General features: G+C 38.2%; 1 protein-coding gene across 6 annotated transcripts in view; it reads right to left on the bottom strand.

Annotated features, from left to right (window-relative positions):
• The window catches only part of Hdac9 (histone deacetylase 9), a 674,620-nt gene that overhangs the window by 497,992 nt on the left and 161,665 nt on the right, over positions 1-14,963 (bottom strand). The gene's annotated exons all lie outside the window — the stretch shown is intronic.

Here is a 14,963-nt window from a genome sequence, read left to right as displayed (position 1 = left end):
AATAACTTTTTCAAAATGTCAGCGAATTGTGAAAAAACATAAACTTACCTTTTTATTATTCAGGTAAAGATTCTGAGCACAAAGGTGAATTCTTAAAATAATTTTATGTAACTGAATACACATTTCACAGATCACAGGGTGCAACTGCCCAGTCATCCTTTGCTGTGGGATGCCCACTCCACTGTCCTAGCAGTAATTTCCATCTCCAGTCTCATAAAGCTAGACAATGGAGTCAAGCATTAACACGCCTGTGAAATCCTGTAACTATCCAGCAGGGGTGCAGGGACCTTTGGAGTCTACCAGTGGACTGTGACTTCTCTCCTAGCCGTATGTCTTTCTCTAAATTGATGCATTAAAATAGAAGGAACACATAATGAACAACATGGGAATCCACTTACTTATTCAACACGTATTTCTGTGAGAATATGTCTATGCTCTTCAAGGCACAGACATGTGCTTGGTGAATGACTAACAAACGTCCTGGGACATCTCTAGAAAGGTGCAAGGCAGACAATAAAGAGCACACCCATGGCAGAACAACATGCATGTTAGAAAATAGAAAGTACTACATGCAAAGGGAAACATGGAATGATATTCTGTAGTTTTAAATAATGTGACCATGGCTAGGTTCCATGAGAAGATGACTTCTGAGAAAAAAAAATTGAAGGTTAAACTCTTATCAGAATAAGGCTGATAGAAAAGGCAAGGTGAGGAGTGTCTCCTGGGAACACCGGTGTAAGGTCACAAAGTATTGCAGAGGCTAGTGGAACAGAAGCCATCCAAGCGAAGAGGCAGTTGCTGAGATAGGGTGGGTCATGGCACAGGGTCCATAGCACAGTGTCTTGGGGGACATTGTGGTCTCTGGTGTTTGCTGATGAAAACTGGGACACGATTCTGGACTCTGAGCACAGTGGCATCATGACTGATTTTTGAACAGGATTATATAGCCCCTGCTTGAGAATAGGGATGTGAAGGGTGTTGCTGAGTAGAAACCCAGAACCCGCAAAGAGGTTATTTCAAACCCAAGTGAAAAAAAAAAGTGGCATTGGTCTGTTAATACCAGGAGTACTAGGAAACTGGCTGTGTACATTTTAAAGGTTTTTGTTGTTGTGTTTGTGAGTGAGTGTGTGTCTCTGTGTGTGCTGTAGCTGGTGTATCAGATGTGATGCGAGTACTGGGTGCTCGGTTTTGGGATCTCATGCTTGCACAGCAAGCACCCTTAAACTAAGCCATCCTTCCAGTCACACAGAGCACCTGCTAAGGGCAGAGACAAGGAGAGTCTCTGACTGGTGAACTTTGAGTGTGAAGGGAAGATAATACCTTCATTATTATACATCATACATATAATACATAATAAGTGTGAAGATGACCTTCACACTTCCAATCTGAGCAATTAAAGAGCTGGGCCACCACCAAAAATTCCAAACAAAAGCAAGATTTTGACCCTACTCCCTCCAGTTCATGGAACAGTTTATGTTTCTGAAGCATGTCCTTCTCCATGTCCCGTGTTTATAACTTCCAAGAACGCAGAGCAGTCTTGCACATTTCCAACATTATAGAAACAGAAACGTACACATTTCTGAAAGTTTATCCATACCAATCTATAGCCCCAATTCATCATCAAAGATACATAATTTTCCATGAAATAAAAGTACCAGAAATTGTTTATATTTCATACTGAACAAACATCTTTCCACATACTTCTTGTTTGTTACCACTATAACAAGAAAAGACATAAAAATTATCTGTAGAGAACGTGCCTTCCTGTGAAGTGGCTGGTCATCAAATGATAACTAGTCTGTGAACCTGTGTGAAGGCTTTCTCCCAAGGTCACGGGTTTGCACCTCCTCACTATCATCAAACGCCTGGCGTGCCCAGCTGCACCAGACCTCAGGGCTGAACAGTATGCACCTGTCCTAGGAGGCAGGTGGGGAACTGTGTATCACCGTAGATTTGCCTGGCATTTCCTAGTCATTATTTTGGCTACTTCTTTCAACACATCTACTATTCCTCTTCTGTTTCCTAATGAAACACATACATAAACACATGCACATGTTTATGTGTAGATATATTTGATATTTTAAATGCCTTTGTCAATTGATAATTTTTATTTACAGTTACTCATCACTTTATTTGACACTGGTACTTTAAAATGTTTTGTTTAGAAGGTTGTCTTAGGAACAGAGGGCTGGCTCAACAGTTCAAAGCACTTGCTGTTTTCCAGAGGATTCATTCCGTCCCAGCAACCACATGGCAGTTCACAGCACTGCGCAACTTCAGATCTAAGAGATCTACTGGCCCTCTGCCCTACACGGCACTAGGTAGGCACATAGTCTACATACGTGCATGCAAGCAAATACTCACACACATACAACTAATCCCCCTTAAACTTGTCTCCGCTATATTAAAGATGTTCCCTCTTTTGTATTTTTAGCTTAAGCCCTTAATCTACCTAGAACTACTTTTGGGTGGTGGTTTTTTTTCTTTTTTCTTTTTGCTTTTCTTTCTTTTTTGATTTTTTTTCCCACACCTCCAGCTCTGCTTTGCCTCCCCACCCTAGTCCACCTCCCCTCCACTCCTCCCAAGGAACAAGGAATGGGGAGTCACAAAATCTGGATATTAAGTTGGAGCAGGACCAAGCCCTTTCCCCTTGCTTTAAGGCTGAGCATGAATTGTGTTTTAAAAAGCAAGGATACAATTTTAATGTTTTCCTGTTGGCACTTTATTAGATAACTCATGGTTTTCTCAATGATCAGGAAGGTCATTCCTTCCGGGTCCTCCCATGGTCAGTTTTGCTATATACCATATACTGTTGTGTTCCTTTTCTCGTGCTGTAACAAAATGCCTAAAAACAGAAGGTAAGAAAAGAAGGTTTGTTCCATCTCGTCATTTGACAGTTCCCCCCATCACGATGAGAAAACCATGGCACCAGGTACGTGAATTGGCTGGTGAGACAGGTGAGTGCTGGAGCTCCCTGGGTCTCTCTTTGCATTCAGTGTGGGATCCTAGCTCCTGAGAAGGCCCTGATCGAGTGGGCATCCCTTGGCAGTTACACCTTTCTGGAAGCACACCTGAGGTCTGTTGCAAGGTGATTCTATAGCCAACCCTGTAGAGCTCAATTGTATCACGGCATTTTAAGAAGCCTGGGCATCTGATAAGGCAGACTTCTGTTTTACTATTTCTCCTAAACATCATTTCTCTCTCCTTTACACTTCTACGTAAAACCACAAATTTGTCTAGTAAATTACATAAAACCTTTGCTGCAGTCTTGATGAGGGTGTTGTTGAACCCACTGTTGAAGTTCCTGAAAATTAAGTTTCTTGACACTTGCTGCTTCACCACACAAAAAGGATGCTTGGGCTCCTTTGGTTAAATCTTCTTGAATCACTTTGGTTAGCATCATTTTTGTCCTTGGATAATTTCTTATAATTAGACTCATTCTTATGTTTTTTTTTCATTTTTATGTCTAATGTCAGTGAGTGATCTCTTCAGTAGTGACTTTTAACTCAGCAGACACATCTCTTTTCCCTTGCACACACACCTCATCATAATTTCACATTTAGTATTCCCTATATGAATACTGATCATGAATAAATGAATGGCACACCACCTAATCCTGGTCATGGAATGCTGTGGGACTTCAATGAGAAATCAAATTTTATAATGATGGTTAAGGATAAATATACTACTGGCTATTATTTTATTTTACTTTCAATGTGCTAAAATTAGCATGTGAGAAAACGCAGTCAAGAATTACCCACAACTTTTGAAGACTCATTTGAAGAGGAACTATCTAAAGAAGAGGAAGAAAAATTGGCTGAAGTCAGTATTTTGGGCAACAGCAAGAATAAAACATTTCAGAGGAAGAATATTTTACAAACATGTTTTTAAAAGTCAGACTTATAATTAGAGATACATTAATACTTATCCTAAATGTATTACAGAAACAACCCCAGTCCCACTGACTCTTTCTTTAAAGAGTCTCCGTTAGAATGTACTATCTTGTTTCTCTTTTAAAAGGCACTGTTTTGAGTATTTCATACATGCATATAATAGGCTTTGGTTAAACACACTCCACCCCTTCCTCTCGAATCCTTCCGCATCTACCTCCACTACTCCCCCACCTTAATGCTCCAAGTTCAGTACTGCTGCCAGTGTGTGCAGGAGTGTAGGACCACCCACCACAGCATGGGTATCTGCTGGGTACCATAGCCCTGAAGATAACTTCCTTCCCTAGATGCCATCAATTGCTGTAGCTCTTCAGCTGGGGATGAGACTTAATGAGAGCATCCCGTATCCGTGCTGGAATTCTGGCTGGCTTGATTTCATCCATGTCTTGTGAATAAAATTACAGTCATTGTGCATTCACGTGACCAAGGTTCCTACCATCTCCAAAAAAGACTGTTGTGCATCTGAGTCTTCCAGTCTTCCAGTTTCTGGCTCCTAAAAATCTCATCACCCTTGTATGATCAGATGATCCCTGAGCTGCTGTGGGACAATTGTCTATATTCTGTCAATTGTATTTTAAATAAACGCTGATTGGTCAGTAGCCAGGCAGGAAGTATAGGTGGAGCCACCAGACAGGAAGCAGAGGCAGGTCAATGAGAATAGGATAGTTGTGAGAAGAGGAAAGCTTGGCCCCGCCACAAAAGAAGCAAGATGTGACTGCCTCGCTGAAAAAGGTACTGAGCCACATGGCCAACACAGATAGGAATAATGGGCTAATATAACTTGTAAGAGTTAGTAAGAAGCCTGAGCTAATGGGCCTATGAGTTTACAACTAATTTAGACCTCTGTGTGATTTCTTTGAGCCTTAACAATTGTGAGAACTGGGCAGGGCAGAAAACCCTGACAACACTGAGCTTTGTAGGGAGGAGGTATAATAGAGATGTCTCGTTTAGGGCTTAACACACTACAGTCTCTTATTCCCTGCACATTCATCAGCTCTGAGTGTCTATATTAATAATCATTTATTAAAGAAGAAAAGCTTCTCTAAGGAAAGTGGAGAGCACACTAATCTAAGAATATAAAAATTAAGTATTTAGTGGGCAATATGATACTATGCTCGTGAAAGAGAAGACACAAACTTAGAGACTCGGGTTCTTGACTCAGGCATGAGCTGTCATGTGGAATGGGCCTTAAGTCACAAGAAAGAAGTTGAATACTCCCATAACACTTGTGACACTATTGCACCAATCAGTAGATCTTTCCAGGTGAGTTATTACTGTAGCTCACAGGGTTCACAATTGGGTTAAACTGTTGATTACTCTTATCTCCCAGTAGTGTGCACAGCCCCTTCCAGCACTGTGAAAACTAACCAAGAGGAACAAAGTATCCAGGTCAGCAACAGCTTGAATTCTCCATGTCCTAAGACTGCCAATAGATGTCTTCAGCAGCAGGGTAACCAGGAACAGTGGTAATGACCTCTACTGCCTATGAGACCCCACTGACCCACAACTTGAAGGGAGGCAGTCCATACCTGGAACTGAGTCATTTTTATTTATTAGCCTATGGGTTCTCAGATAAACTCTATATAAACTATATAGCACATTTTATCTTTTAAAAAAAGTCTTGCTCTTTCCAAGAAAATATTAATTATATTTACAAGGTGAAAACCTCTGTAGAAAAACTGAATAGCTTATTATATTCCAGATAAGAGTCATGCCATCCGAAATACTAAGATTCAAAACTACTCTCTGTTGACTGCAAAATGATTAATGCAGAAGTAAATGCTATAATTGACATAATTAGCACTGTCCTACAGAAATAAATATTTGATATACTTCTATAATAACTTATCATGTCACTTAAAACTCCATATCTAAACACCACAATTCCCAAATCAGTATTTTGGGGAGTAAAATGAAACTGGGCATTTGCTCAATCACCAGTGTTCAACATATCCAGTATAACTCCATTGTGGACCATTGCTGCTGCTGCTGCTGCTGCTGTTGCTGCTGTCTTCACAGAGAGACTGGGACTCGGACCCCTTCACCCTGTCATGCATGCATTTGCTCATGAAGTATCTGTGAATAACACCTTCTGTCAGGTACCGAGTCAGCTGCAAGAGGTGCCATGCTAAGTGGGAGACGCCACACGCCTATCCTCCACAGCCACTGACTTCTATAGGAAACAATAGTCAACACTCTGCATCCGTGTTAGAACAGTGAGACAAAGACACTGGTACCCACTCCTCAGAGAAAGCCATCCGAGATGCTTAGCGCTTGTCATTGTTGTGTGTTGCTTAAAATTAGTCCTCAAATAAGGATATTAAATGATTTAAATGGCTTGCTATTGCTTTGATTTAGCTTTTCAAAAAGGAGAAAGGAAACATAAACGAATCTTCCCAATAATTACTTATAATGTGAACATAATTATTTTGCCCAAAACCCTAGAACCAATAATTCAGCATTTCCACTTTATTTACCTAAAGTAATATATGTATACATGTGTGTATACATTATATATAATATATATACACACATAGAATGTTATGTAAGTTCACAGCCCACTTTTTATTTTTGAAAATATGATTTAAAGTGCTAAACAGAGAACATGCTCCAAGAATATGTCATTCTCTAGAAAATTCTCACATTCCACATGAACTTGGCCATTTTTACATCATGGAGCATTCAGACATTTTTCTGGACTTTGATCCTTTTAGTAAAACAATGTCGAACCCTATGATTCTCTGCCTGTCCTCCCAATCCATGAGAAATTGGTGGCAGGAAAAGGTAATAGATAAATAATACATGGTTTCTGTTTCGTCCTTCTTTCACTCCTACAGAGGTTCCTGGAGATCTCAGAGAGTATCTGTTGTTACTGGCGTCCCACTCCGATTTTTATGTCTGAAGCACTTATTGACATCCAATTCGACATGGGACCCTCTGATAACCAATGAGGATGAAGAGATGAAGGACAACCCTTACCACTTGCTGGGCGATCAGTCTCCAACAGTTGTCCTCAGTAAGATTGATTTTCCCTTCCCTTACAGGAGACACATGGTAATACCTAAAATATTTGTAGTTGCTGTGGCAATGTCGGTGAGCAAGGCAGCGATGAGGGCCATGACGGCGCATCCACATGCAAGCAAAAGTACCTCACAACAAGCAAATACCTATCCCAAGCGTCATCAACACCAAGGCTCAGGACCCTTGCTCTACTTCTTTTGTGGGCTTTTTTGCCCCTTTCTACAAAATCAAAATCTTTTCAACACAATCGTGATATTTGATAAGCTATAAGAACGGCAACAGTCATAGAGCAACTCACATAGTTGCCAGGCAACCAAAGGGGCCAAGCAGTAGGAGGTGATTCCAGTTGTCATCCTCACATCTCAAGCACTGATGTCACATACTATCCAATCAGCTTTAACTGGAGCATGCAATTCAGATGCTAGTGTAGTTTCTTCTATGCGCTTTTAAAGCCTTAGATGTTAGGACTTTCTCAGGGAAGGAAATGAAAACAAAGTATTTTTAACTACTTGCTCAATTGCCTAGAAAATTGCCTCTTAAAACATATAAACACCCACTTCTCATTCTTTCCAAAGACCTAGAATAGCCAAATGATATAAATCTTTGGATTTTTCTTGATAAGGAAACATAAAATTTTGAAGTTTAGATAGTTTTTATATAGGCACACATGCATTCATATATATTCAATGGGCATTCTATGTGTGTATATGAATTCAAGACACATAAATCATATACTTGCTACAAACTCTAGACTTTCTTCACATAGACCTCCACAAGCCCTCAAATGGCGGGAGTCTCAACACAGTACCAGAAACACAGGCAATGACATTTCAACAGTAAATGCATATGTCTCGGCTGAGGCGCCCTGTTTCTGAGATGCTGTACATAATGAGATTGCACAATTACTTTAGTCTTCTTTGTGTTCAAAGACCCATAGCACAGCTGAAGGCAATAAAAACTATCCAATTGTTTTCTTACTGTGTGGGTCTGGAATAAATGGTCCGCTTGTAGGCAATAATTTGTTCTTTTGTTTGATCTCTTTCTTTCAAGGTCTTATCAGTTGACTCAGAAGAATCAAAGTAACCCATCAATATGTTCCTTGTGACATAAAACATCAAATGCCAACTGCCCCGCATTACTGACAAAACACTTGTTTGGAAAATGAGCCCAGCACAATGCATCACTGCTTTTAATCAGGATAATGAATGCCATTAAGAAAGCCACAACCACTCCACCCACAGAAGCAAATCATTTAGAGCCAATATCTTCCCAGTGGCTTGTTTTTCTCTTCAAGCTTTAATTGAAATGAAATTTAAAACTTTGAGGAGCTTAAGCCTAAGAAAGGACTTTTAGCAACAATGTTTTGAAAATTTCAATTCTGGTGGGCAGTCTTTTGGAGAAGTCTTCTACTAAAGAGGAAATACAATTCATAAATCCAAACATCAAGAAAATTTGAGGCAAATTTTAGTTAATCAACAGTTTATTAAGCAAATTTTCTATGCCAAGTGTTATAAGGATACAGCAGATAAATCATATCTATCCCAGCTATCTCTCTCTATATATATATACATATATATACGTACGTATATATACGTACGTATATATATATACCAACTGAAGAAATGTATATATCAGCTATATATGTCAATAAAATATGAGTTCCACTAATAAGGCTTCCTGGAAAATAACTGAACTCTATCCAAAATAATTGACATTTTGGAAGAATTTTGTAAAATATTTTCACCTTGTCTCTTAGAATTGTGAATATCATTTAATGTTTGTACTACCTCCATTAAATAAGTGAAATATCAAGAAACTAGGAATGGATTTGGAAGTGCACATCTTAAACATTCCAGTGATTGTGCCTAGCGTGACATCATTTCAAATTAATTACATCAAACACGGTGCTCAGCCTTCTACCAAGTATAAGCAAGGAGAAAGCAAAAGTGAAGATAGTGTCTGAAAGGACTCATGGTTTTTCTTTTCAGTGTTTCCATAGCGTTTATGTGACATGTGTATCCGTTTACTGCCTCCGTGCTCTGTACGCAGCTATGTAAAAGACGAAGTCATAAGCTAAGATATTTCCACTTGAATTCCATCAATCCCACCACTAACGACAAATGGAGCAAACAACAAACCAAGGGACTTCTACTCCTCTGTGTTTACTGGAACACGGTTCACTGGTTCCTTCCATTGGTTAACTGGTGAAGAAATATAGTGGTAACATACAAAGCTAAACTACCTCGCCTACAAATGGAGTCCTGTCATTGGCCACAGCATGGATCCATATTACGTTACAGGAAGTCAGTCAGGCACAGCAAGAGAAGCGCCTGCTGATCTCATTTGCATGTGGACTCTAAAGCAGATTCATTCTTAAGAATAAACAGTAGGACATTTGCCACCATGGGCTTGGGGTAGAGAAGAGGTTGGAAAGATACTGGTCAGAGGAAACAAAATATCATGGTAGCTAGGAATACATTTAATAGATCCTTAGCTTTATGTAGTAACCAAATTCAACTCTTGCAAACTAAGAGTCAATATTAGTGTTTACATCACAAAATAGTAATTGAAGTAATGTGTATATTACATCATCTCATCATATTCTGCATATATGTTATAAATAATAATTATAACTTTTACCTGTCAATAAAAACAAATATGAAATATCTAACATTTCTTAACTGCGCCATCATAATACCCATCATTTAGACATGAAGCTGGTTATGAAAAATAGGCTTTGGAATATACAAGCTATACACTGGTCTCTTTGGACTTGACACGAATGATCATTTTTGTTCATTTTCCTTAACACATAACTCAGGTTAACTCAGATGCATGATTCTGATCACTTTACTATCTGGCTCCATTTTCCTGTCATTGAGAATGATGGACAAGATGCTGAGCATGACTTTCTCTAAACTATTTTCCATGGTTACTCAAGATTAAAGCCTTTCCTCTCGAGACTGAAACACCCGTCCTTTTAAATAAATAAGATTATCAGAGGCTCAAAAATCTCCAAAGATGTTACTAATGCCCATATATTCTACTCTTCTGTCTGGCTACAACTGGGTGGCACCATTGTGAATATCACTAAGGAATGTTCCAAGTGACAGACAGCTTGGCACTGAGTGAGTTTGATGACATTGAGGTGTGGTTTTCACCACACTTTTCATGGGTCAGCTAGCTATGTCCCTGAAGATGAGCAAGCAGTGGTATAGAAACCTACTGGTGCCTCACAAGAGACCGGGCAGAGTGCCACCCTGGACTAGCAGTCCTTGTGTTTCTCAGAGCCATAGCTCATATCACAAAGAGAGTTACAGCATGCCACCTACTAACGGCCATGGCCAAGGCAGTGTGGATTCATTCTCACAAAATAATTATGTATTGCTTCATGTAATGAGACTGGCCCTAAGCATGAAGCCTATCATGTGTGTGGCCTTGTCTGTCTTCAAAAAAGGGACATCTGCTGCTTCTAAGCTCCCAGCCAAACTCGCTCCCAACAGCAAAACAGAAAACTGATTTTAAATTTGAAATATTGATTAATCAAATACAAATATTTGGCAGACATTGAGAAAAATGTGCCAAATGTACCTGTCACAGCAGGGAAAGTAAGAGTATTTATTGTTAGGAATAAAATTAGAGATTTGAAGTGAAGGGTGTAAATTCTGAGGATGACATTGGCCGCCGTGGCCTTTTTACTGCACCCATACTCTCCTAATGAGAGGAACGTCACCATTGAAGTAGGCGATCTGTTAAATGGGCATTTGGGAAATCTGTATATCTTTGGTGCAACTGTGTATTCTCAAATAGTCAGGGCATGGTGTTCAAAGAGTCAACCAGACAAGTAGATTTTAATGTAGAAGATTACAAAAAGATTTTGAGAAGAACTATTTCCTTTGGGTCAAATTACACAATACAGCTATCCTTTTGAAAATTACCCCTTAATCTGGTTTTAATATTTAACAGTCTCAGATAGGCCTTAAAATACACTAATCCATTTATTACTGCAGATGGAATAAAAAAGCTAATGTGAAAATCAAGCTGTCTTATATTAACTTAAACATTAAGGTAATTTTCAAAATGTAAGCAATGTTATTCTTCTAATTCATGTTTTAAAGAGCTATGTTACACAAAAGTGATGTGCACATTAACATACACGTGTTGTTTCTATGTGAGTGCCATGGCTGTAGCCCAGTAGACAGTGTGATTGGTCTGCAGCCTGGGGTTCAGTGCCCTACTGGGCATGGTGGTGCCTGCCTGCAATTCCAACACCTGGCAGAGGGAGGCAGAATGATGAGAAACTCAAGATCAACCTCAGCTGTGTAGGGACTTCAAGGCAGCCCAAGATACATGAAATTCCAGTGCAAAATTCTAGTTTAGAAAACATATAACAAACATATATACATTGGAATATACTGAAAAGCATGAAAAACAAAACCAAACAAGCTGCCGGGATGAAGGAGCATTCACTGTTTCTTCTGAGCCCAAGTGTAATTGCTGATTTTTACTAACCATGTGTTTCATCAGAGAAAAACAAAAGAAACAAACAAAAAATTATTATGAGCCCATATGACATTCTTCCTTGGTGGCTATTTTTTCATTTTTAAGCAAATATCTAATCTCCAAGCTTGAAATTCTAATAAGAAAGAAGCACAATCGGATGGCATGAATATTGCTTTTAGTAACATATTTGTGTATCTCAAGGTATATTCTTTGTCTTCCTGTCAACAATCATGGATATTAAAGAAGATGATAATGGATTGGCTCAAGCACCCAATATTGATCGGCACTCTGAAGACATAGGAAAGCTTTTCTAATTATATATGGGATCTAAATTGTCATGGATGTATATGGATAACACTAAATCAAATCCAGTATTTGCAATTTAAAAAAAAAACCCTCCAGTTCTTCATTCATTATCCTTAAAGCAACTTAACAACTGTCTTGACAGCATTAAAATAGAAAACAAAACTCCCATGAATAAACATGGGCTGTGTGACAACACTGCGAGGAAGGCTCCATTTCCCCAAAGATAGCCAAATTCCTACATTCAGTTACACAAATAACTTCCTCCTCACACTTAAATTTGAATCAGGAGTTTTGGGGTGTCAGTGAGAGAGTAAAGTCTATTAATCTCCATATTAATCTACAACTCGTTTAGCAAGTACACAGGCAAGACAGTCTTAACAGCAATAATCTACTCTAATACAAGTACCTGCGAATTAATCAGTAAGTGAATCAATGGCCTATGGATCTGTGGCCTTTCATAATGAGTATGCATAGATTAATTTTAACAAGCTAAAATCTTTTATACTTAGGAAAATGGTAAAAAGTGGTGCCATCAAGCAAACAACAGCATAATAATTTTATACAGCATTATTTTCCTATAATGTCTTTAAGTTAACTTATCAATTTGTATATGGATGTTTACCAAGCTTTGTTTTTCTTTAACACAATGATTTTTTTTAGGAGGAATCCCTTCTTTTCCATTATATTTTAATTTCCCTCTGTTTCAGATTTTCAATTTCATTTATTTTGTGGTTTGATAAGATACAGTTATAATCTCAGTTTCTTAAAGCTTATTTTATGATATAGAATTTGTGTAGTTCTGGGCATGCCTGCCAGGTCTTAATATCTATCTATCTATCTATCTATCTATCTATCTATCTATCTATCTATTTATTTATTTATTTCCTCTATTTCTTTGTTAGCGACAGCGGAGTACTGAAGTCAACAACTGCAACCACTGAATTTTCTGTTTCTCTTTTCAGTTCCGTCAGTTTCTGCTTCATGTATCTCAGGACTCCGAGGTTAGATTCATGGTTTATAATTGTTTCATCATCATAGAATGAAGCAGTTATCATTACTACACACACACACACACACACACACACACACACACACACACACACACACGTATAATATATATATAATCTCAAGTTAAAACCTTTTTCCCTTAAAGTCCACTGTGCCTACTATATACCATGCTAATATAAGTGTTGTCATCCCAGCCTTTTTAGGTCACTGGTGTGTTACATACCTTTTTACATCTTACTTTTTACCAATTTGTGTTCTGAATCCAGCATGCACAGCACATAGATTCTGAATCTCTAATGCACAATGTATAGAAATATGATACATCCTAACTTATTGTTCCAGTATCTTCCTTTAAAAGAATTACTTGCAAATTATCGTTCTATATGTACTCATGATATGTGTGTGCATGCCCATGGCCTGCCACTGCTCATGTGTGGGGTCAGAGGGCAACTCTGTGAAGTTGGTTATCCCTTTAACCTTTATACCTGTACAAGGTTCCAGGATTGGACTCAGGCCCCCTTTACCCACTGAACAATCTGTCCCCAATACCTGCTTTCAACTGGAATATTTAGTTGATTTATAACGAATAAGTTTCAGATAAGTTAAGACTGATGCCTGCCATTTTCTTGGTGTTTAGAGCTGTTACTTCAGTAACTATAATTACCATCTGATTATATGTGAAATATTTAACAGTCAATTGTCTAATTCTTTGGTCACTTCTGTTAAGATGCAATTTTGTTATTTAAGGAACAATTTTAACTCCTTCTGATTAAAATTATTATATCACCTTATGACAATATATATTACAGATTAACACCAACTATTTTAATAGTATAAAACTTTTGTTTTTGCATAGCTCCCTTCCACCTCTTCTCTATTAATATTTTATACAAATTACCTCTTTATATACTATTTATAGTATATAAATTATGTTTTATAATTAATTATACATTGGTCAGTACACATGATTTCATAGTTATTACTTGAAGCACTATTTTTCTTATATTTTATAGGGGAATGTTATGTGGGGGTGTATTTATGATATGTGTTTGTGCACATTCTTCTTTGAGAGGGTGTACATGCCTTAGGATTGCAGAGCTGGTCCTTTACCCACTTCCAAGCCTGCATGAATCTTTTAACTGAGACTAGAGACAAAACTATTATCTTCCATATTTACTCACAAGTCACATTTATCCGTGTTCTTTATTTCTTCAAATGGCTCTAACTCTGGTGGACTTCTTTAGGACATCTTGTAGAAAGATCAGCTAGTTAAAAAATTTCCCCATTTTTTTGTTTATCTTATAATATTTTAATTTCCCTTGGTTCTGAAGTATTTTGTTCAAAGGAACTTTTGGTTGACAATCTTTCAGCACTTTCAATGCATAAGCCCACTGCCTTCTGGGCTCTGTGCTTCCGGAAGGGAGGTGAGCTGTCACTCTGACTGGGAAACCTTGCATGAGAGGATTTTTTATCTCTGCATGCCAGTGAGACTAACTGCTTAATTTTGTTGCTTGGAGTTTTCTGTTTCGTTCTTATGTTTCATCAATTTGAATAAGATATATATAATTAGGTTTTCTTTAACTGTGTCTGAATTGAACATTATGAAAGCTTGTAGATATGTAGGATAATGCTTATAATCACAAATGGGAGGGGTTTGTCAGGCATGAGGGCACATGCTTTCCATCCCAGGACATTGGAGGCAAAGGCACATGGTAAGGATCTGAAGGGGGATTGGAGGGTCAGGCATTAAACGGAGGGGACAGGGGACAGGAGTTGAAGGGGAAGAGAGATGGGAGGGTAAGGAGTTGAAGACCAGCCTTTTTTTCTGAAAAGTCTTTCTCTAAAACCTAAACAAAAAAGTTAAGTGGCTTTCTTAAGAATTGTTTCCTGCTTCTTTTCCCTCTCCTGTCCTAAACAGTCTGTTATATCTTCCGTTTGCCCAAACCCCACTGTCCTTTCTCCTACTGTAACCTCGTCTCCTCTCTAATCCCACATAGCACATCTTTCATTCATTATTCGCCTTTTAAATTGCATAATTGATATTCTTTATAATTCCCTGCTTTTTAATCCATACTGTACATTTGGCAATAGAACATATTCTCCTATTGATTTTTTTTAGAATGGTTTCCTTTAATTTTTAACATATTTGCAATATAGAACAAAGATATTCAAAGT

Source organism: Microtus ochrogaster, chromosome 1, assembly GCF_000317375.1.
Source record: "Microtus ochrogaster isolate Prairie Vole_2 chromosome 1, MicOch1.0, whole genome shotgun sequence".
Classification (NCBI taxonomy): Eukaryota; Metazoa; Chordata; class Mammalia; order Rodentia; family Cricetidae; genus Microtus; species Microtus ochrogaster.
Note: the sequence above shows the minus strand (reverse complement) of the source record. Positions and strands in the feature narration are given on the sequence as shown.